This window comes from Sinocyclocheilus anshuiensis, unplaced genomic scaffold, assembly GCF_001515605.1.
Source record: "Sinocyclocheilus anshuiensis isolate Anshui unplaced genomic scaffold, SAMN03320099.WGS_v1.1 scaffold571, whole genome shotgun sequence".
Classification (NCBI taxonomy): Eukaryota; Metazoa; Chordata; class Actinopteri; order Cypriniformes; family Cyprinidae; genus Sinocyclocheilus; species Sinocyclocheilus anshuiensis.
The window spans coordinates 114321-120705 of NW_015552559.1; the positions used below are offsets into that span (position 1 = coordinate 114321).

At 37.0% G+C, this 6385-nt stretch overlaps 1 long non-coding RNA gene across 2 annotated transcripts in view; it reads right to left on the minus strand.

The window, feature by feature from the left end:
* Positions 1-6385, minus strand: part of LOC107664685 (uncharacterized) — a 23874-nt gene extending 17489 nt beyond the window's left edge. For both annotated transcript variants that reach the window (XR_001631480.1, XR_001631481.1), the window contains exons 1-2: positions 6333-6385; positions 4198-4302 (exon numbers count right to left, since the gene is read on the minus strand). This is a non-coding gene — a long non-coding RNA (uncharacterized LOC107664685). The remainder of the gene's footprint in view (positions 1-4197; positions 4303-6332) is intronic.

The following is a 6385-nucleotide window of genomic DNA, read 5'->3' on the forward strand; positions in this document are numbered from 1 at the left end:
TAGAGTTAGAGGGTCAAATGAAGATGAAAGAGATGTGTTTTCAGCCGTTTCTTGAAAATATTAAGGACTCAGCTGCTTGGATTGAGCTGGGCAGGTCATTCCACCAGGAGGGAACAGTTAATGTAGAAGACCATGAAAGTCTTATCATAGGTAGAATGCAGAATGTTTCAATACAAGCATTTCAGTCAAATTTAATTTATTCAATATTTCAAACCTTTAACCTACTTGGGAAAATCAACCCATGGCAACAGTTTAAAAGTAGCCCAATTCTGTGGAAAAAACACGGACTTGGCAACCCTGCATCCAACAAGAGCTACCGGAGTCAGATTTGCCTGAATAGAATAAGGAGAGATGACTGACAAGACCATGCTGGAGTATTTGCTGCTCAACAGATTCTGAGCTCATTGACAAATATCTGCTCTTGTAAGATGTGCTTGCTCACTTTACACAGAGAATTCATTCTCAAACTTCCACTAACAAAGTATATGAAGTATTGGCTGCTGAGAGCATTAAACCAGATGTTTTCAAAGTCTTTAACAACATTAAAACGAGCACTATTTAGTATTATTAATACATTTCAGTGTTCGATTTAAATGTCATTTTTGTTTACTTTTCTACAACAAACAACACATGAGAAAATTAACAAATAAGTATTAGGGTACATTTACATGGCAATGATGTGCTAAAAACAGATTTTTCTTTTTCCATTTTTCATGTACAGACGGCAACGTTGTCAAAACGATCCCCGTTCACATGTATTGTGAAAACGACTTGAAACACTGTAGCATGCCAAGCCAGTAGTTGGTAATGTCACATTCTAAAGAAACACTACGCAAACACATAACATGCATGCGCATGATGTCGCAGTTTTCACAAACTCGTGTTTTTGTATTTTATTCAGAGATGATAACGGTATAATTTTCACCCGTTTTCAAAAGTTTGCATTTTCAGGCACCCAACACACTGTTTTAGTTGAAAAGGGGATTGTGTAAATGCCATATTTTACTTATATTTGCAAGCATAGTGCACAGTTTACTGTAGCTTACACTCAACAGCATTTGAGCACAGACACTTTACTGGCTCGCCTTCCAGCTCATCGGAGGTCAACACCATTTAATAGATGCAGCTAATAGCAGGTGCTTGAGGACACCAAACAATATACGTTCTCATAAAAAGAATTCCATTGGGCTTGATTATAAATTATTAGTGAAATTTACTGTCCTCTAAAAGGTTCAGGAAAAATCCTAGCTTGACAGTTTCATCACCATCACTATAGATATTACCGTAAACCAGTTTATCTTTGTGTTTAGCTGCAAGCAATTCCTGCAGAGAGACATTTATTAGTATTTCCATCTCAAGGGCAGAAGGTTGGAAACGAGAAATATGCAACATGGAAGACAAAGACTGCATTTAAAATGCATATATGCTTAATTTCAAAAGACTTTAAAAACTCCAGTTTCATGGGGTCCTTTTCCATAAAACATGTCCTATATAATCATTCCAGTATTTCACATCACCCATCACTCCTCCAGAGACACATTTCAGTCCGAGAGTTTTCCTTTCTCCCATGTGTATATCATCTGGGCTAACAGACGCAAGGTGAATGTGGACGAAAGTCTTCTTTGAGTGAAGTTGTGTGTTGACGTTGAGGCTGAATTATGGATGAGTTAACTCAAAAGATGAGTGCTGTATGGAATTCATTGTGGATTTGCTGACAGTTCTGGTGCACCTTGATCCAGTGGGAGAGAGAAAGAGAGAACATTTGGGGATAGAAGTACTGTAAATCCTCTCCTCTTCATCATTGCGATAGAGTGCAAACCCTTCACTAGTCCGTCCAATCATTTCATCCCCTGTGGTGCATATGTTTGGTGGATAAAATAATCTGATAATGCAGTGGAATAAATAAAACACACAATCTAATGTGATCTCCTCCCACTACATACCAGCCTTTGGGATCCTGCCCTTTCTCCACATTCATCTTCATATACAGCCGAAGTTCATACTTAGACTTGTGTGATAAGCTGCAGTCTAGAAAATGTACAGTGTGAATTTACAGTAGGTTATATTCGTTGATAGTAGTTACCTTCAATTTGGCCAATACTGTACAGTATTGCAATAATAACCTGTATTAAAAAAATTTATTCAGTCACCACTTGTAGTACACTTGAACCCACTACATTTTTTAATCAGGGAAAGTATGTTATTAAAAGCACATTTAAGTTCATATTCATGCTGTCCCAAAATAGCACATTTAAGTACACTAAGAAGATTATCTTAAGAAGTACTAAAGAATAATTTTTGTATATTAAGTACAAAATTAGTGCGTGAAAATAGAGCACTTTAAGTACATTACGGAAGTGCACTTCTTTTTCGCCTGGGAAGTCACAGTGTGTATTTCCACCTGCCATCAAAATAGACGCTAACAAACAAAGCTAGGTTCTCCAGATGAGATAACCATAGCAAAAGTACGCTGCCATTCACTTTTCATTGACATTAGCATGATCAAGCATGACAAGTACTTTCATTATTATTATTATATATCACAGATCTATTATAAAAACTTCAGTGTTTTGTCTGTAAAATGTACTTTTAGGTGTGCTAAGACGGCCACATAAAAATGTGTGTTGCACGACACGATACTTGACCGCTTGCTTGCTGAAAATTACATTTAATAATTTCGCAGACATTTATTTGTTTTTATTTGTTTTTTATTTATTTGTTTATTTGTAAATTTATTTGGTTATTTGTTTGTTTATTTTACTGTTGCTGTTTTTGTCACGTTACTTTCTTTTGTAATGTTGATGAGTTTTTTTAAAATCTTAAATCATCATTGTTGATTACCATTGTTGAGTTACATCTGCCAAGTGTTGATATATTTGCATTCCTGGTTGACAATACATACTACAAGTTACACTAGAAAAACTACTACTCAGCTCACCATACTACAACAGCATTGCAAACACCTCAGCAACTCTTAATTATAAAACTAAAAGGTTATACTGTTTCTGTAACATATCTTATAATAGTCCCATATTGTAGACTGCAAGTTAGCCTATAATAAACTTATTTTCTCCATGTAATACAGTGGAACCAATTGTGTACTGTAACACGTCTGCTGGGAGTCGATTAATTAAAAGTAAATACAACTTCCCAGCCAGAGGGAACACTAGTCATCATAATGGTGATTTCAAACGAAACTCTTCACAGTATTATCCCACAATGCAGCATAATATGTTATTGTTTTTATGGCCTTACAGTAAAACTCTGAATACAATATTTTATTGCAAGAAATCTACTGGCAATATAAAATCCTGGCTATTTTTACAGTGCTCTGTACAAAACAACATCAACAAAGACACCCAAGAATATCCAAACAACAAGAAGTGTGAAAAAGGGTAATATTGGAAACAGACTGACTGGTATGCTGTCAGAACGCATTGTCTCACTGCATGCTGCAGTTCACAATCATATGACGCTTGCAGCATAGCTATTTTTGACACAACGTTCATGGTATAATGGTCAAAATGAAGCATGAGTTACTGCTTAACCATGCCATTTACTGTAACAAATGCACATTAATGCTTTTAAGCTACCAATACACTGACAGACTAAGTGAAACTCACTTACTAACTAGCTAGCGTATCTGCACTTTGGAGAATATTACAGTTTGTAAAGTTGACTTGTAGGCAATCATCTTTTGTGAAGGAAAAATTGTCTTGAAATGCCTGGAATGTGATTTTTAGAGAAAATAAAGTGTGGGAGGAGTGAAAGTGAGGGTGCCGGGTTTGCTGAAAAACACTGACAGAACAGATGCTAAGTTTGCATAGTAGTATATGCGCACGCAAACTCACACATGCGCACATACATACACCTACACACCCCTGTTCTCAAGCTGCATTTCTTCCATTCCTGCACTGTTTCTCTCCTTTTTTAGCAATCAAACATCATGCACTCCTATGGCTCTGGGCCCACTAGGGACTATAAAAAGATACAGGCTCATGAAATATAGAGAGTGTTCGGGGTTCAATTTTATGGTGCCTATTACTGCAAATTGTAATATGGCTAATTACTCCTCGCCGTGTAGGATTGCTTCAGCAATTGTCTCATTCCCCCATCAGATGAAATTTCAAGCAAATGGCACCTGAGGGGCATCAATTGAGCATTTCATTATTTTAATTATGTAGACTTATGATTTACCTTCGCAGACGGAGAGAACAAGGCAATTTGAATGTCTTTCGTTAGGATGCTTTCCTCATGGGTACTGAATCCATTTGTATAGCTTTCCAGATGTACCGATTTGTTCTAAAAAGGAGGCAAGCGACATAGATAACACAAAAATTTTTTCTCAAAGCTACAGAGAAATGGTCTGAAGATTATGTCTTGGCCGTTCATAAATTACACATATTTTTATTTGTACCCTACTCGTATATTATTGCCTGCACAGTAGGCTACTTGTCAAATCAGTCTTTGTGAATCCCAGTGTTAAACACAGTTAGCTTGGAGAGTGATTCATCTTAAGTTTTACTGAAAATCTGAGAGTGAGATGGATTTTCAGACTGCTATGATGGAGGGAGCAGAAAATATTGGATTTATTAAAAAAAAAAATGTAGGATCAGTTTATGCTTCATCGTTTCTTTCAATAAACATGGTTGCCATGGATTTATGCATTTGAAGACTGCACAGTTTGGTTCAAACGCTTTGAACCACATTACAATTCAGGGATTATTTTCTTTGAAACTGGAAATAAACTAAAAACTAGAATTTTAATACATTTTAAACAAAGAAGAAATATTGTCAATCGAATAAGCAAAAACAGAGAATTCAGTGCACTAAAATGTATTCAAAATGCTATGCTGAGAGAATATGTAATGTAAAATTTTGTATAAAAAAAAAAAACAAGCTAAACATTTTCCATCTTGGTCTCACATCTTTGGAGCTGACTCGATGTGTCAGGAAAACTGTCGATTTTGACAGATGGCTTTGGCATTGACATAATAGCAAAAATAATTTAAATGAGGATTAATATTTAAGAGTCTACAACACTTTTAAATCACATGCTACAAGCGAAGCACAAAATACAAAATAGCCTTTCTTTTAGCAGCCTTAGTAATTCTGTATGTAAAAGAAAATGTATAGTAACTTACATTTTGAGCAGTGACCTGTATAAAATAAACAGTTTTTATCTCTATAATATTTGCTACATCCAGTTCTCATGTTCATGATTTCTGCAGCAGACTCATGTTCCTTTCCCACAAGTCTGTGCCTGACCTTTATGTGATTGTTTTCTAAGAAGAAAGGGGTCATTCGTAGAGAGCAGTTTGATTTTTTTCTCTTGTTTCTCTCTTGGCAACCGAGCATATGCCAGACTCTTGACCTGTGGCCACTTCACTTCCATCTCTTCATGCTAATACATTACTCACATGTACAAAAGCACACTGTACACACCCACACACTGTGGATTTGCTCTGAACATCAGTTACCGCCATTCTCGGAGGTCTAAATTTATCAGCGGGGTTAAGAGGGACAGAGGGCGCTGATATTGGTTGTGAAGAGATGGGCGATTAACTGTGTGGCTGACTCAGGCGGCTGGTGTCTTTGTATGTCAGGGTGCGATGGAAAAGCCAATGAAACAGTTCTCAGAGGGTGTCATAAACTCTGCTTTATTGCCGGTTTGTGTTGCCTTTGCAGATTAAGTTCAAAGAGAGATGGCTACTCTTCTCCCTCCATTTTAAATCCCGTTTCTATTGAGTTTCTTCTATGGATATATTCTCAGGGCCTCTGAGAAATAACCCTGCAGTCAGCAGCTGCAGGGCAGAGAGTGATTGTAAATGAGGGAGGATTACTCCCTCAGGGTGCTTTTAACCCCTAGGATTCTGGGTAGAAAGTATGTCCTGGCATAGAACCCAGTGGTTACATTTACTTGGGCTTTCTTTCGAAGATCCATGTGGTAAGGTGTTTTTGCAACCATTTACTCATAATGCCTCTCTTGAGACTTGAGCCAGACTTGTTTTTTCTTTATCAAAAACTGGAAGTAATAACACTGGGCAATAATATTGCACTGTCATGAAACGAGAAAATCTAATATTTTTTCCTGCCACTTCTATAAGTAGACTATAACACTGGGGAGTAACCAACTAAAAATAGCGAGTAATAGCTAATTAGCTGCATTCAGTAGCGTGAGGCTGATTTCGCTGCATTCAAAACAGTGTATCTGAAAAGCAGCTTGTCTTACAAATCGCCACATTGCTGTTTAATCACGTTGTACCGAACCCAGAGCTTTAGAACATACATGCCATTTAGCGAGCTGAGTTTAGGGAAAAAAATAAACCCACCTGGGCTGTGCTTTTGCTCCCGTTTTCAGTCATATTTAGCGCTAGGAAGTCCG